The 19,336-nt window shown below is 35.9% G+C and overlaps 1 pseudogene; it reads right to left on the bottom strand.

Moving 5' to 3' along the window:
• Positions 1-1,051: 1,051 nt before the first annotated feature.
• On the bottom strand, positions 1,052-13,144 carry LOC109078405 (annotated as a pseudogene).
• Between the last annotated feature and the right edge of the window lie 6,192 nt (positions 13,145-19,336).

Below are 19,336 nucleotides of genomic sequence, written 5' to 3'. Positions count from 1 at the left end.
GTGGCAGGTTTATCTTTCCTTCTAAAACCTTTCTCAATTAAAAAAACAAAATCTTAGCTTTGTCCTTAGATCTTCCATATACCAGGGATGAAATCATCTACTGAATAAAAAAGAAAATATACTTTTTCAATTTGTTTAAAATAACTAACCAGACAGATGAAAACAGATGATGAAAATTACAGCATGGCATCACCTATGAACCAGTGACTGACAGACTGAAGTCAAAAACATAAGGCATTTTTAAATACGTACACAATTTGTTTAAAATAACTGCCTGCCGGTGTTAAAACCTTATGAAACAGTTTGTGGAAGCGTATTTTTGAAACAACAACTAGGGTTTCTGGACAAAATCACTGAGATTAAGTAAAGATGACTTCTATTGGTGGTGATTGCAAACAAAATTTAATTAGGGAGCATGCAAATGCTTTAGTGTTTTGTAGTTTATCTTAATTATAGTTTTATTTATTTATTATAGTCTTTATTATAGTTCGTTGGGACATAAAAAGCAATGTGGCTAACCAATACTGTAGTCTGGAAATTCAAGTATATTTACTTTTATCTAATTTTAAACCCAAATAAATACAGTCTAGGTGACAATTTGTTTGGGGTGATGATTCATATAAATAAGTGCATGTCAATACTTTTCTTACAATTAGGACAAAATTAGACATTTTGTAGTTTTTGAAATGACAACAAAATTAGAAACTCCCTTAGAAACTATGAAGATCCATGCACAAATCTGCAAATAAAAAGCAAATAAGTAATCTAAGTGCACTAAACCATCACAACTGTGGATATATTACATCTGAAAATGACACCTTTTATACATGGCAGCAGCAGTCAAATGCTGTAAAGATACAGATCAAATACTTCCTATATATCATTTAATAACAGATGATTTTTGAAATCAAGCAAATCAGATTATCTACATTTGTATGAACTATAGAGTTAGACTCAATGAAATAAATACATGAGTTTGAAGAGAAAAAATGAAAAACATGATAATGAAGACAAATAGTCATAACATCAAAACTGACAAAACAGACGACAGTACAAAGTACATAATCTGTGGGACACAGAAAATTTGCATTCTACTCAATAACTGCTTTATCAATGAGAAAAAATAATAAGTAGTGATTCAGAAGCAAAAATTTTTTTGTCTTGGATCGTTTCCATTGGAATCATCATGAAGTGCTCAAGTGTTTTAAAATTAAGGTTTAAAAAAAGAAAGGCCTTTGTTTAATTTTTGAGGCAAATGTCCTGTCATTGGAACTAGTCCCATAATGCATTTCTCTGTAAACTACAACACAATATTTCTAGGGTAACGGTCACATACTGAAAGGCTTTCACTGTTGCAGCTCCTCTTGAGGTAGAGCTTGTTGGTCGGTTCAATATACTGTGATATATCTGAGTCACCATGAGAGCAAGGGATGATGGGACTTGCATGACTTCAGTCTTAAGGTCAAAATGAAATGACAGTCAGAGCGTGATCACACAGAGGGACTTGTGATTTGGCTGTTGTAGTCTGCAGTCTCCATTTTAAGGATATATGGGATGATACTGTCGATCGGCACATTACCGATAAGGCCAGTAAAAAACAGCTCTTCAGTTATACTGGAACTCATCAACCGCAACGCTGGTAAACGCAACAGGATTCGGGCCAACCTGCAACATCATCGAGCAATTAATGAAAAGACATTAGCAAATCAGCCAATTAACACCTAAATGAAATATAACCACAGTTCTGTGAACAGCAAATAAGGTTTGTTGTCAGCAACCACAGAAAAAAATAAAATAAAAAATTTATCTGAAACTTTACAACTTCTGGTTGTGCATTGCAAGTGTAATTCTTGTGGGTAAGTTTTGCTTTATGTAAACAATACTTTATGGACACTTGTGTCCAAGGAGGTCAAGAAATCCATACAGCAAGTTATTTGTTAACATTCCCATTCATCTCAACAGTACTTTCTTGGATGGCACAGGACTTGAAAGTTATTATGGCCATAGATGCTTAGTCGCTTGCCGTTTGCGTTCTAAATTCCCACCAGAAGGACCTGCTAACATGTTTTTCCTTAAAACTGGTGTAAAAATGTTTGTGTTAACTGACAGCATGCCACAAATGCTGCTGATCGAGACTATGCATTTCACCCAGAGTATTACTTTAATATGGAACAGACCTGTAGGTATCATCGGGATAAGTCTTCTGCACATAGTCCTGGAGCTCCATCTGTGCTTTCTCCTGGAACTTTTCAATATGGCTACAGCTGCTCAAACCTGGATGATCTTGTGCATTAATGAATCAGCTGTGAGTTTACATCTGTTATACAACAACTTTTTCAATCACTCAGTCAAATGCAACATTCTGGCCTTCTTTGAGGAACTGGATGGTTGTGTTGTGTACCTGGACTGAACAGGACAATGGCTTTTAAGTAGGCATATTCATATCCGTCTGTCTGCAGCTTTGCCATGCTGTTGCAGAACTCCTGCAGCTTCCATATGCGCTCCAATACAATCTTTAAATGATGCTTCACTGATATCGATAGCTTTGTCTACTGAGAGGAGTATCAGCTGGTTAGGTAATTAAAGACTAAATGAACATATTCCAGTACAAAGTTACACTTCAGTATATTAACATGTTATTTTGTTCTGAAAGCTCTGCTTCCATTCCAACGCCAACAAGTTTTGAGTATTGGTAGAATTATATATGCGTTCAATCATTCAAACTTTTAAAAAAAAAAAATTTTTGTTTAAATTTAGCAGTATGGAAGGTTTTCTTCTTGGTCTATACTGTCGCTTTGTCTTATTTGGATGCAGACGCTGTGTAACTGTTTTCTTGTATAATATCTCTAGTCTCCAGCAGAAAGTACACTCTGTAAACACTGGGGATGTCAGAATTTGGCGTTTAACTCTAGCATACCGTCTCCTGATACTGGACTGCAGATGGTTGACGATGGCAGCGGGATGGTGGACAAGACTCAAGGATCTGAGCGCACTGTGCCAGACCCAGAATAAACAACTCATTCCAGCATGCTCGCACCAGAGCTGTGTTACATTCCTGCCTACACATACAGAGACAGAAACTGACAAATTCTAGAGTAGATAACATGCATACGTACAGAGAGAAACCCCACAATAGAGATCTCACCCTGGGAAGTGCAAGGGGAAGGCTGGAATAGAGCTCGCCCCCTTCAGTGCATGGAGAGAAGGAAGAGCAGTGCACAGAGCAGGACTCACAGATATAATGCACATTCAGATACTCCGGCATTGGGCTTGGTCATCGATTATCTTTAAAAAAGAATAAATGATCAAACACTTAAGATGATATTTTATTATTTAGAATAGTAAAACACACAAAAAATAACTATTTTATCTTTAAAAACTCTTAACCTTTGTCTAAATACTGATGCAATTAAGCAACATTATGTTTTCACACCTGCTATATCAAGTCATGTTTATTTATATTGGGCTTTATACAATACTAATTATTTTGAAGCAGCTTTACAGTAATAAAGAGTGTGTTGCAATATTCTTCAATTAGGAAACAATACCTACAGTTATAATTACAAATATACATTTGTCAAACTCTACAGAAAACGGTGAAATTAATCATCTCAATTCACTTATTTTGTATTTTCATTCAGCAATGTGATATATAGTTAAACCAGTCATTTACTGAATATAAATTATCCCAAAATTACAATTGTTATTATATTAACCAACATTAACTATATTCATGTGAAATTTATATAAAGAATACTTAAAAAGACTATTCTAACACCCCACTTTATGGCTAATCATTCACCTTCAACACTGATTATAATAAGAAAAGTCACTTGAACAGCAAATCAGCATATTGGAGTGATTTCTAAAGGACTGTGTGACACTGAAGACTGGAGTAATGATGCTGAAAATTCAGCTTTGATCTCAGCAATAAATTACATTTTAAAATATATTCAAATTAAATTGCAATAATATTTCACAATATTTCTGTTTTTACTGTATTTGTGATCAAATAAATGCAGCCCTTGTAAGCAGAAGAGACTTCTTTCAACATTAAAATTCTTAATTATTCCAAACCTTTGACCCCCACTGTACATTAACACTCAAACTCAACTGGCTTCCACAACCCATTCTGTGACATATTCAGAGCTACTTGATATAATCCACCAGGAAAATGTGAATGGGGCGGTGAAAAGTGGGTCAGTCTGGAAAATGAGTCAGATCTGAATGTAAATTTGGAATATAAGTGTAAATATAAATTTAAATTTGTAAATGTGGAAGATTACTTCTGTCTTAAAATGCTACACTTTAGACCAGAATTTGGATTCACCCTAAATAACAGCTTCTCCCCAGATCACCGTGTCCTGACTCTGCCTGATGAATAAATAACAGCTTCATTTAGATTGTAGAGTTGGGGGGGGGGGCAGCTACAGCTTTTTTGAATGTTTATAAGATGCATAATCATAAAAAAAAACAGCAACAAAAAAACAACGACATTAAACATTAACGGCAACAAATACCAAAACATTTTGGATCAGGGACTCCCAACCTTTTAACTTTCGGTTCAACCCCTTTGTTCCAAATTATTCTTGAATAGCCCTCTGAGATTTCATTAAATATGGCAAACAAATAAATTCATGATATACAACTTTTGCATATGAGAGCAGAGTAAAAAGTTTTACTCATTACAATTTGGCCTTTTGGCAATCACAATCTAAAGATCATTACAAACTCCGGCTTGGAAAACCCTTGCCTGCCTGCACACAGCTCAAAAGAAAAAGTTATGTAGATGTTTTTACTTTGTCTGTTGTTAATAGTAATGTGCCATCAGCTTGTGTTAAAGGTTGTTGGATATTGACAAGCATCCCAGAGTCCAACAGCCTGGACCTGCACAGAGGATTAAATCATGATGTTAAAAAAATCTTTAAATTAATTCATATAGCAGAATTTACTACAATCAGTCAGAATTTAACATACTGATGTCTAAGAAATAAAGAGTCAAATAAATTAAAGCAACAGTAAATGAATACCCTGTATTGAAATACACTACACTAAATTCTTAGTTCTTATTTGAATTATATTAAGCTAGGTGTATGCATCATGTATAGCATGCATAGGGTTTGTGAACGTGAGTCTAACCGTGAGGTGTCTTTCTCAGAGATGAAGGTCGGTGTTGCGATGAGGGGACTTCGCAGGTCTTTCCTGATGTAGATTTTCTCTGTGGATGCTGCACAGTTGACAGATTTTTCTCTAGGAAGATCAATGGGTTTCCTCTCACTCTGTACAGCTATGGGAGTAGTACAGAATGCATAAATGCTGTGAGAAGCTTGCAAATTTTTCCTGAGCAATTATGAAACATTTAAAGGGGCCACAATTTACACATGCCCTGAAGTCCACCAAAATGTCTTTATAATAATCAACTTCTGCAAGACTGTGAAATCGTATGTTTGTTTGTGGGAAGGGGGTACAGTATCGACAGTTAATTATAGTCAGTTACGACATATAACATGGGCCAGTGACAGTTTTGTACCTTTTTTTCATGGTATGACCATGTGGTCAGAGACAGGCTTTTGTTTATTTATGCACTCACACTCCATCTTCATGCCCATCTCCAAGCACTTCCTGAGACGACAGAACTGGCAGCGGTTGCGATGGTGTTTGTTGACCACACAGTCCTGGTTACTGCGGCAGCTGTATGTCAGACTCTTGCGCACACTTCGCTTGAAGAACCCCTTACACCCTTCGCAGCTGACCGCCCCATAATGCCTCCCTTCAAATACACAAACCCGCACATAGTACACTTATGAATAAAAATATTGAAATAATACCGTGTAAACAAAAATATCCAACATCAAATACATAATATAATGACCAACTTGCATCATATTTACAGTAAAATCAATCTGTAAACTAAAAGATCCAGGTAAATAGGGGGTGCTGTTGCAAGCAAAGCATGTAGGATGTGTTTTCGACTGCTCCCTAGAGAAGGCAGCAGATTTATTTATTTACTTATTCAATGGTACAACTTGTTTTTGTGTCACTAAATGATTTAAAACTTGCTTCAAAGGCTCAGAGTAGACTTTCTAACTCTCTTTTTCCTTGTCCCAGGCACCCTCCTGTTGTCTCTGAGTGGCTTACTTAAAGAAATAGTACACCTTTAGGCCATCCAAGATCTAGATGAGTTTGTTTCTTCAACAGAACAGAGCTGGAGAAATGTAGCATTGCATCACTTGCTCACCAATGGATCCTCTGCAGTGAACAAGAGCTCAAACAGCTGATAAAAACATCACAGTTATCCACCAGAAATCCACACTACTCCACTCCAGTCCATCAATTAATGTCTTGTGAAAGAAGCAAACACAACAATAAGCAAACACAAAATTTAAACATTCTAACCTGCAAAAAACGATTCTGAGACAAAAAACCACAATACCCACCACACTTCCAACACCCAAAAGGTCAATCCCCTGTTGTCCTCTCACATCAAAATCTACACACATATTTGTTTAGAACTGTTTTTGCTTGTAAATGGTGCTTGACCTGTGCACAATTCTCTCCTGATTCAGACGAGACAACTTTTCACTGAAGAAAGCAATATTATGGCTAGGGCTTAGGTGGAATGTTAGGTGGAATTAACCGTTTAATGTTAAAATGCCTTAATGATGAATTTGCTTCTTACAAATACGCAGCTTTTCACTTCGCAAAACATTAATTGATGGGCTGGAGTCATGTGGATTGCTTGTGGATTATTGTACAGCTGTTTGGACTCTCATTCTGACGGCACCCATTCACTGCAGAGCATCCATTGCTGAGACAGTGGTGCAATGCTACATTTCTCCAAATCTGTTCCGATCAAAAAACAAACTCATCTACATCATGGATGGCCTGAGGGTGAGTGAATTCTAAGCAATTGTACATTTTTGGGTGAACTACTCTAATGTTTGATTAAAACTACGGTGCTTCCTTGTTTTGGAACCGAATTGTCAGCAGCAGCAACTACCTTATACTGACGCTTGGGCCAGCACAACTGATCAGTGCAAACTGGCTACTGACGTTAAAGTGACCAGTAAAATTTTCTTTTGTTTTCACATGATCTTTTGAGGTGCAATGTAAATCTTTAATGTCTTAAGCCTGAAAATCAGACATATACATTTGAGAACAAAGAGCAAGTAAGATACAAGTAAGATTAAGGTGTTTACTAGGTTTCTCAAACAAACTCTTAAATACCTTGAATCAAAGATCCAATATGAACCCCACATACTAGCCAAACCTAATGATTAGTTATTTCTCTGAAATGCTCTTTGCGGCAGCCTAGAAACTTGAAAATACTAGGTTGTTTCTTGGTGTCAGCTGAAATTGTTCGCAGCCAGCCAATCAGATTAGACCTGGCCTGGGCCATTATCATCGAAGATGTTAGTAACCATTGGCATCAAAGGTCTTTATATGATTTACTTAGGCTTACAGTGCTTTTGGGAAATGCACCCCTGGTGATTTCAGGCATGTTTTGCTATCTCAGCATGCAATACTCATCAGATGGTCAATGGGCAACAGATGTCTGTCATATGTAATCTTGCTTTATGTGCTCTGGCATGATTTACTTTGAATGTGTTTGTACCTGAGGCTTTATCTCCACACACCACGCAGTATTCTATAGGCTGGGATCGGCTCATGTCTGCCCCTTTACCCAGAAGCCTCTCCACTGACACTGCATCTGTTACAAACTTCCAGAAAAGGCAGAAGGATTAATTACTTGGCATTCAAGGTTGATGATGCCAAGGATAGAAGTAATTCTCTAGTTCACAGATGGGTATGACAGTATAAAGCCTACTGAGTAAAATACAGTAAAAATGCATAATCTAATAGAGGTTTTTCTCTTTTTTTCACATATGAAAATACATAATGTGACAAAGCTGTTATTTACTGATGCCAAACTTCTAATTCAACTATGCATAACCAACTTTTGCTTTGTGTCCATCAACAAAAAAAATAATCAAAAATTTCAATTTACTGGACTATCCAACAACAGACATAAGCACATGGTTATTTAAAATCTAAACCATTTTCACAACAGTTAGTTCTGTTCCCTTTAACTTGTTTTGCCATACAGATACATTTAATATAACATCACAGGCTGACTTGTGAAAGTTTTCCCTGTATTATAAACCAGTGTCTGTGAGAGGTGTGGAATTGGTGAGGAGCAGGCTTTCAGAAAACAGGAGTGTCAGTGTTTTCTCTCACATGCAACAAGGTTTCTAAGGATTTTCTTAAGACTTTGGAGTTTCGTAGGAGCAAGGTTTCTCGGAAATTACAAGATATATACTCAGAATTGTGAGATCACAATACTGAGGACAAAAGTCAGAATTGTGATATAAACTAAGTTTTGCAAGATAAAAAGTCACAATTTGCTTTTTGTTTTTTTTAAACAAAATTATAACATAATATTTATCCAATTACTTACCATTATATGTGGTAGAATCTGTTAATATACCTGACCAGAATCAGGTACAAAATGTATCCCGTCTGGGGATGAAAAATTACTAGAATCGCCTGACAGCTGAAACACTCACCTCTTCTGGTAGCATTACCTAAGTTGCTCACAATGAATGCTCTTTACTGGAATGGGGTGCCGTCAGAATGAAGTCGCAAACAGTGATAAAAACATCACAATAATCCACAAGTAAATCACATGTCGCCAGGCCATCAGTTAACAATCTTGTGAAGTGAAAAGCTGCACGTTTATAAGAAGCAAATCTATCAAGATGTTTTTTTAAGGAGGATTCGATGACTTGCAGAACCGAGCTAAAGACATGGGCTCGGAGGGCCACTGTGGAGCTTGAGTAAGCAAGGACAACTAGAGGGAAGGAGGAAGAGCTGAATGGAACAAGCGAGGACAAAGGAACCTGAAGGCTGGGCAGGACCAGTGGATAGGGGAGAGACTCGGGGTAGTCCCATCATGCTCGACACAGGAGGAAGGACCTCGGGAGTATGGCTCCCAGATCTCTAAAGTCCATTTTTTTTTTCTATTTTTTTTTTTTTTTTCCCTTCTAGAGGACATTTTTTTTTCTGGCTCAGATTCTGAGATGAACAAGGTGGTGGGCTCTGGCTCCAGGACAAACCTGATCACTTCTCTACCAATACTCTAAGTTTTTAGTTACCTTCTAGTACAATTTTACTGCATGCATTCACTTTTCTTGTGTTCTTGTGTAGGAAATATTCAGAAAGTACTGATTGTCATGTGTGGTACTGAGGATCAAAATGCAGAGTTAGATCAACACATACTTCATTAATATAACAGGGCCAACACCAATCCACAGGACACAGATAATAAAATAGGAGCTGGGTGAGAATAGTGCAGACGGCAGATAGTCTGAGAAAAAAAAAAAAAAAAAAAAAAAACAAGATTGGAGACAGACAGTATTCATTATGAAGATGGTAGGACCAGGGTCTACTATCTCTGCCTGCCTTTCAGACATCTCGGCTTTGTAATCCCTGCAAAACTGCCAGTTGAGCTGACCACAACATCACTGTTCAACTGGGGTGAACACCACTAATGCCAAACACCACTAAACCTCTCCACAACATTAAACCAAGTCACTTAATTACACACACACCACACACTGGTTTCCATGTTTAATTGGGATATTCCATTGACGTAATCCCTACCCCTCACACAAAACTCTCACACAAAAAAAAAAAAAAATCAAAAAAAAAAAATATTACCTCCACACAATACCTAAATGATGACACTATTCTGTAGAGCTGCTAAAAACTTTGTTCACTCAACATCAACCACACCTTACAACATGCACACCTCGGCTCGAAAAACGTGTTAAATGATGACACTCTTCTGTAGAGCTGCTAAAAACTTTGTTCATCAACATCAACCACACCTTTTTTTGAATTAAGTTGAATCAACATTGTACTGATTTGACTTGAGCCGAATAAGTGACGAAGGAGCAGAACACCACAAAAACTGGGCTGACGGATGTTCAACAAAGACCGAACACTGCTCGACGACCGAACGTTGGCTTGGTGTGTCAGTCACAGCCTCTATCCTCTAAATCTGGCTCACATCACTCACCTCTGAAACCTGCTCAGTGGTCAGTATCTGCTGAGCCAGCACCTCCACATTAGTTGTCATGTTGATGGGAAGTCATTAGAAGTGTCTGATCGGACAAAGGCCAGCTCTGCATCTGCCGACAACACCTCCACCTATGTGCCAATAAAATACAGATGTTAAAGAATAGTCAGCAAGATTCGCAAAAGACAATCACTAGCTTAGTTTCTAAACGAATCAGCCATCTTGAATGAAGGAGTCAATGGACCACTCATTACGGCGGAGGTTTGCTGCCACCTACTGGCGGCTTTAGAGTCATATTTATTTATCCATGACAGACTTAAACCAACCAAGGTGAAAAACACACTCTGCAAAATATGGTAATTATCACTATCAAAAAATAAATATATTTTGGTCAATATTTCACACCCCTAAAATAACCATCATCTTTAAAAAATGTTTTCCTAGATTTATTTGTAAATTATATTGTAGTTTGTATTGTTAATATTAATGTAATTGTGAGCAAACTAGGGTTTAACAAAAGGTAATTCGGCCCGCACAAGGGGACATTTTCTCCGATCCGGCTCTCAACCTTTAAATGAGTTTGACACCTCTGTGTTAGAGCGACCTAAAAAAAACTGAAAATCAGTATTTTATTTGTATCTTTACTCTATTATATTTATTTTTGATGTTGCTTGTAGTTAGATTATTATTATTTTCTTTATTTTTATTTGACAGTATAGTTTTTCTAAAACCGTGATACAAACCGAACCGTGAGTAAATTGGTAAAATGTGCTTGGAAGAAAATATAATCAGAATATCAACTTGCATAATAATTATAATTATAATTATTTTCTGCAGTCATCAGTAATGCAAGGAATGTTGTGATGGTTGTCAAGGCAGCCAATCATAATTTAGCAGCCTTGTCTCTGATTGGCTGGAATTATGGATATTGTAATGCTGGGTTGTGTTAAGCAAGCCAGCCGTCTGCATTTAGAGAGCAAGGGAACAAGCTAACGAAACATTGCACGCGCAAAAGAGAAGGTCTGCACATATCCAAAAACTTATTTTAAATGCAACATTTAATTTAGTGCCACTATAAATACTTTTTTTTTTTTGTGAGACGAACATTTTCTCCACAAAACTCAGATCGCATGCGCGCAAAATGCACTTTTGTGCACTCAAAAATATGATCTTTCGCGTGCAGAAACTGTGGCAGAACTCTAACCCCCATACAAGTGTGTTTTGGGACACGCGTTTTTCAAATATTGCTTAGCACACCTTTAAATGATTTTCTATTGTCCTCTCGCATTATCAGCACATGTTTTTCCCAGTTTAACACTGTAAAGCTGCTTTGACACAATCTGTACTGTATTAATCACTATATAAAAACAAACAAACAAACAAAAAACTTATAAATATAGAGTTTACTAAAGAATATATGCCTCTCTGTTTTCATCCCCAAATGTTTTTTTTTTTTTTTTTTTTTGTTGTTGTTTTTTTCTAGGCTTCTATATAACAACAACAACAACTACAATAATATTAATATTAATAATAAGTGACAAACATTGATTGCTGAATCTCAGACAAAACAATATGGTAATGACAACTGTCATAAACAAATAAAATATAATTTTAATGACGTGTTCTTTGTGAAACTGACTCGGTTAAACATATTCACATGCTTCTGACATCCTACGCTTAGGTTCTGTAAGTAGTATATGATATGTAATATATATAATAAATAATAATACATTAATAATTATTTCAGTGTTATTGACAAATTAATTTCCATCACCTTTCCATTCATTTGTTATTACTGGATTTTGTTATTCTACTTTGATTTATACCAATTAAGAAATTTTATCAATCAATTCACCAAAAAAAAAAAAAAAAAAAAAAAAACATAACCACATAAAAAAACATAGCTATTTACTATAAAATGCCCTTGACTCTATACATTTTATGTCTTTTACAGACAACCACAATTTTACAATTAGGCTAAAAACCTTCCAGGTTTTCCGTAGAATTCATTTAATAATTTTAAATGTCTTTTTCCCAATAATCAATATTTGTGAATTAATTTGTGCATTTCAGATATGCATTAATATTTGGCCATATACATTTAAACAAGTTGTGTTTTATTGCCTTGTAGGTCGATTTATGTACTCATAAATAAAGTACACTTGTTTTACTAGCATTGATGTAATCAACTAATCCATAGAAACGTCACTGTATAGATTTGTAGTTATAAGCTCTCATATAAACAGTTTCAGATGAAGCAGTACAGACTTTCATTGATTGGCTGGCATTGCTGTCTGTCATCAGTCAACGACTCGCTGATTGGCTCCCGCTATGCGCCTCAGAGCGAAGCTCTCCAGGAAGTCGTGTTCAAAACACGAACAAAATGGAGAGTTTGGCGCAATGCCAAAAAAACTCCGCATCCTTTGTTAAACGTCTGTTAAAATAATTAAGATTGAACACATTCATGATTGCTCATGAGGGTAATATTCAGGTCAAATTAGGCGACGGCTCAAAAGTCTCCACTAAACTGCACATCCTGAGAGACCCGCGGTGGCAAAGGTAAAAGGGTCGAGTTCATATGTTAGCTCTCTGGCTAACCAGCTAATGCCTAAAACATGTACCGATGTATAAAACACGTCACAATAATTGACTCAGTTACATTTATATACAACAGTTGCTCTAGAAAAACGCGAAATATGCCTGTCATTCTAAACCATACTATATTCGGACAGACTTTTGTTCTTAAATAAAAGCACAAGCGTGATTGTTTACAGTACCGACCAACCATTATAACACATACAGAAATGAAAATCTGCACACCCTCAATAAAAACGTTCTCATTTTTTTTGCACCAACCATTGTGCGACATGCAGAAATGAAAAGCTGCTCACCTGTGATACGGACGGGCGCAGGTTTTTTGCTCTCGGTTTTATTGCACATTATTTGTTATTGTTTTACTCCAGTGAAAGGTCATAGTTCGTGACCCCGTTTGCAAGCGTGCGAGAGTTTTTCTTCCTCTCGGGCTCGTTCACGATTGCGCGGACACGAGCGTCTGGAGCAAGGCGTCGCTGACGTCATCATGTCTGTCTCCAGCGCGGATTGGCAGCGTGTGCCCATAGTTTATTTCTAATTCACAAAGCTTTATATATAGACACAAATGGGCTTCTAAACCTTCATAGACATTAACTGACGTGGCGTATAAAGAACACTGATAACTGATGCTTAGGTATTCAAAGAAAAAAAAAAGATTTAACATCAGGTAATAATGCTTCTTTAAGATTAGCTTTATATGGTTATTCTATGACTGCATTTCTATCTTAATGACTAATTGTATTTCAGATAGGTGGTAGAAAGTGCTAAACATTAAAAAAAAAAAAAAAAAGATTTTGTCTACAACACTATTTGTAGTCATGCAGAATTTAATCAGTAAGGGCTTTAGATTTGTACAGCATCCAAATGAGAGTGATTTACATATAGCTACATGAAAGGGATTAGTTTAGAACATTTAATTTAAGCAGTTCAGCATGTCAGTGGTTCTGATGAAGTATCTTGTTTTGTCACTGTTGGTTTGCATCCACTATGCACTTCTGGGACAGAAATAAACCACATGGTTCAGATCAGATGCAGTGCAAAGATTTCAGTAAGTTTTCACAGAGAAGGTACAAGTGTTTTTTTGTCCTCCGCCAAAGTACCCCGAGAGCATTTTGAAAGCATAAGGAAAACGCCTGTATGGTATTTTGGTCTGCAACATGCAAACAAAGCCAAAACCTAGATGTTTTAGCCAATATTGAAATCCTGGCCAGGACGCATCCGGGAAAACATTGTCCTGTTGGAAGGCAAACCTTCTGCCCAGTCGGAGGTTCTCAATGCTCTGGACTAGGTTTTCATTAAGGCTGTCTCTATATTTTGCTGCAGTGAGCGTTCCTTCTACTCAGAACGAGTCCCCTCAGTCCCTGCCGCTGAAAAACAGCTCCACAGCATGAAGCTGCTACCAGCACACTTTACACTTTTACTCTGCAGGTGATGAGCAGAGCCGGCTTCCTTCAAACACGATGCTTGGAATTGAGGTTTCATCAGACCAGAGAAGCTTTGTTTCTCAGAGTCCTGAGGGTCATTTAGGTGCTTTTTTTGTAAATTCCAAGTGTGTTTTCATGTGTCTTGACTGAAGAGAGGATTGAGTCTTGCCACACTGCCATAAAACCCAGATTGTTCGAGTGTTGCAGTGATGTTGTCCTTCTGTAGGCTTCTCCTGTCTCCACATGTGATCACGGAGCTCAACTAGAGTGACCGTCAGGTTCTTGGTCACCACACTAACCAAGCCCTTCTCCATCAGTTGTTTCAGCACAGTCTGCAAAACCTTGAACAAGTTCAGGCAGTTTAGACACAGTTTCTCAATGACACTCATGCACTCTTTTTGCAAAAACTCCAAACACATTCTCACTCACTAAAATGCAGTTTGCACCATGATAAACTAAGCATGCAAAACCCCTAAATACAAGAAAGTAAAGCATAACCACAACTACAACACGATTGTCATCATTTACACACAATAATTCAAAACTGTTCATACTTGTTTCTAAATATGTGAATGTACAAAATATAAACCAGTTCAAAGTGAATCCATCAATCTGAGAGGTACAGAAGAGTGTGTATATGAGGTGGAGGAAGAAGAGGACGAGAACAGAGCTGCTGTGATGGAGCATGTTCTAATGTGTGGAACGACAGGACAGAGTTCAACCTAAATTCAGCAGATTGTCTGTGGCCACCATAATCAGCTGGAAAGTTCAAAAGAACAGCAAAGTAGAGTAGAAGAGAATCTTGTGTAAAATTGGAAGACTATCACGTAAGGGTGGAAGAACCAGCCTTTGGTGACAAAATGTAAACCTGCTGTCTTGTCAAGGCTGGATCCGTCACATCAGAGGGGTTTTCCCCCGTTGCCTGCCTGCGACCTAGATTGAAGTTCTCTGATTCATATGTATGTTTGTGTATATACTGTGTGTGTGTGCATATATATATATATATATATATATATATATATATATATATATATATATATATATATATATATAGGATGTTTTTGGTATATTCTCTAAGATAGATTTTTATATATATATATATATATATATATATATATATTTTATATATATATATATATATATATATATATATATGAAGAGTTTGGTTCCAAAATGCCGTTAAAAAAAAAATAAATAAATAAGTTTCCGCCAAAATCAGTACTGTATCTGGTCGGTACTGAAAAGTCTTGTACACTGTGTGTGGTTTATTTTTATTGTTCCTTTTTGAGAGTAATTTAAGAGGGTTTTTTGGTACATTCTCCAATATATATATATATATATATATATATATATATATATATATATATATATAAATGCGATAAATGCCTTTTTGTTTGTTTGTTTGTTTGTTTTTTTGTTTTTAAATGAGTTTCCATCAAAATCAGTATTGTATCTGGTAGGTACCGAAAAGTCAATTTTTTTATTTATTTTTTTATTTATTATATTTTTATTGTGGTTTAATGTGATGTTGTTGTTCATGTATGTTCATGATGAAATTTTCTTTTATTGTTGTAATTAAAACGGTTAATGAATTTGATGGGTCATCTTGTTAATGCTATAAATATAGCATTAACAAGATGACCCCTTAGGTTAATTTTGGGAGCGATGACTGAATTTATTTTTAGTCCAGTGCCTGTATATAAGATTAGTATTGACCAAGTTCAGAGCCTGTCATATGTGGATCAACTAACTATGGTGTGTATTTTTACATATGTATTTTATCAGACCCTTTAGATTCCCAACTCCATGTTGGTGCTTCTCCTCTTCAGTTCACTCCTCTCATGTTCCATAGGGTTCAGGTCAGAGCATTGGAATGGCTATAGCAGAAGCTTGGTTTTGAGCTCAGTGACCCATTTCTGTGTTGTTTTTGAGGTTTGTGTTTGTATTATTGTCCAGTTGGAAGATCCAAACGTGGCCCACTATAAGATACAGAGTCAGTCACTTACTGATTTTTTATCTGTTGATATTTGATAGAATCCATGATGCCATGTGTCTAAACAAGATGTCCAGGACCTCCAGCAGAAATATAGGCCCACAACATAAAAAAATACAGCAGTATATCTCATTGTACACATGGGGTACTTTTTATCTCTGTGTTCACCAAACCCATCTTGAGTGTTTGCTGCTAAAAAAAAAGTTCCAGTCATGGCTGATAACTGAATATGCTGGAGTTTGTTTTTGGATGAGCTGGGAGAATTTTTCTTGTAACCCTCCCAAACAACATGTGGTGCTGTAGGTTCTGTTTGACAATTTTTTTAAAGGTTTTCTGAACCAGAGACTCAACTATTTTCTGCAATTCTCCAGCTGTGACCGTTGGACAGTTAGCTACTCAAACTGTCCTTCTCACTGTGCATTAGGACACATGTCCTCTTCCAGACAGATTTATAAAATTTTCTGTTGGTTGGAAATTCTTAATTATTGCCCTGATGGTGGAAATGGGAATTTTCACTGCTCTAGCTCTTTTCTTAAAGCCACTTCACTAATTTGTGAAGCTCAGTTATCTTTTGCTGCACATCAGAAATATATTATTTGTTTTTTCTCATTGTAATGGATGATTAAGGGGATTTGGGCTTTGTTTTCCCTCATATTTATATTTCTGTGAAACAGGATGCCTTGGATGGATAATTTCATGTTCATTATCACCCTGGAGTGCTCAAAATTGTGAATATGAATGGGAATATACTTCTGAGATATTTTACTCACAAGAATTTCTAGGGGTGCCAATAATTGTGTCCAATGAGTATTTGAGAAAAACATTAATTTCATAATGATATTTCCCCCCAATTTAAATTCTTATTATCCAATGAAAGGTTCGATTTTAGCGATTTAAAAAAAAATAAAAGATCAAAAGGATTAAAAATGCAGATTAATTTTCACAGCCTTCTTTGATTATATTTACCAAGGGTGCCGATATTTTTGGCCATGACTGTGTGTGTATATATATATATATATGTATGTGTATATATATATATATATATATATATATGTATATATATATATATATATATATAGGCGATATTTATATATTCACAAAACTTAGGTGTGATTTTTTTTTTTTTTTTGTGTGTGTATGTGATTTTTTCTTCCTTTTTTATATATTTACAAAAGTTATAAATAAAACAAAGATTATTGGATTATGTTCTACAAAATAAATAAATGTAAAAAAAAAAAAAAAAAAAAAAATCAGTCGTTCTACCAAAAAATTACATTAAAAATTCACTGTGTTACTTGATTGTTCTGTTACATATGTCTGACATTACCTTTCTATCAAATTACATTTTGTTTTTGAAAATCATGAAAACATTATTGTGGAGTCAGCAAATGGGAACATAAATTTAATATATATTTTGCCTTTGTAGTTTAAATAAACCATATATTTCACGGGGCATTTGCTATTATTATTAACAAAAACAACAATAAAGGGATAGTTTACCCAAAAATGAAAATTCTGTCATCATTTACTTACCCTTTAGTTTTTCCAAACCTGTATTTATTTCTATTTTCTGCCGATTGACGAACTGTGGGGTGCGACAGAGCTGCCACCTACAGGACGTACATTGTATTTCTGCGAATCAACATTAGACGCATTTAACTGCTTTCAGTTCAGTTACTGCAAATAGCCAATAATAACTGTTTCTACTGTCCGCTAGGAACTGGGCATAATGTATCAGGGTTGCAATGATTCCTTATTCTTGATAGTCAGTTTACACAAACGCTCGATGATCTGCATTATATTCCCGTGGATTAGCCTACATTGTATTTTAACTGAAAGACGTTATGGAGAAACGGACATCAGAAAAGGCCTTGAATAAACAACGCATTTATCATCTTCATGGCAACGTAGATTTTAATACAGAGGATATTCAGCACTGGAAAGGTAACACATCTACTTTAAACTATAAAGAATAACACAGGCATCGAAATGGCATTCTTGATCACGAGACAGCGAACAAACACATCAGACAGGGTTGAGTTCATTTTAATGACATTTTCAATCATATATGTTTATTTATTATTAAAGTCAAACATATTCAACCCGACGTCATTCTTCAAACACTGCTGGTGCTATCGCGTGAATAACAGCACTTGTGCTACTGTTTTGAGTGCTACGTTTGTAAGAGGAGCTGTAGCTGTGCTCAGCCTTTTCTTTAACTCTTGTATTTTTCACTCTTCAGTACGCTAATGCTTAATCATTTCCTGGAGCATTCGATTTTAGCACACTTGCAGTGTTGAAGTAATTTTTGTAACTGTGTCCATTGAATAGCTGGTTCTTGTACATACAGAATTATTAGCTTAATAGATAATCTTATTTTAAACAACTTTTAATATAACTTAGTACAATAAGTATAATAGAACAGAGATACAATTTAAATAGATTGCTTAAAAACAAAACAAAAAATAAATTAATAAAAAAAAAAAACCGGCAGCTGTGTTTGCCAGAACTTTACAGATGGTAGCAACATTTTAGTTTTTACTGATCTGAGTATAATGTTATTATACTAACTTACTGAAGTAAAAAAAATAACCATTAATAATAATAATAATAATAATAATAATAATAATAAAGCTTATTTTCTACCTTAATAATACACTGACAAACATAAAAACGCTAAATATTAACATACAGAAGGTGAACACAGTCTCATGCACACAAATACAAATCACCATCATGGTAACATACATGACAGTAAAATAATCCAATAAACATGAATTAACAAGATGATTTGGTGGGGGTGGGGCAGTTGTACCAACTCAACCGCTTTCAAACGCTCCTGTGTGTTTTTGTGTGCGCTCTCTGGTTTCTACACAGAGAGATTACCACGTTCAAGGCTCAGAAACATAAGGTGTGTCTTATTTTGAAGGCTGTGTCCTCTGGAGGTTGCATTCTCTGAATGATGCATATATGGAGTGTCCTTAACCCAGAATTAAATGAAGATTAAAATATTAAACATTAATTTCATAAAACTAAATGTAGAAATCAATTGATGACGTATGCAGCTTTCGAATGTGACCTCTGGAGGGCACAGCCTTCTAAATGTGGCACAGCTATAGTAAGGACTTTTAAATAGTCCATGTGACATCAGTGGTGTTTTAATGATGTCCTTACAACCTTGAACAACCTTGGGCCTTGAACATGGTTGCTGTCTAGGCAGGGCCAGAAAGGTCTCGGATTCCATCC

This window comes from Cyprinus carpio, unplaced genomic scaffold, assembly GCF_018340385.1.
Source record: "Cyprinus carpio isolate SPL01 unplaced genomic scaffold, ASM1834038v1 S000006655, whole genome shotgun sequence".
NCBI lineage: Eukaryota > Metazoa > Chordata > Actinopteri > Cypriniformes > Cyprinidae > Cyprinus > Cyprinus carpio.
Note: the sequence above shows the minus strand (reverse complement) of the source record. Positions and strands in the feature narration are given on the sequence as shown.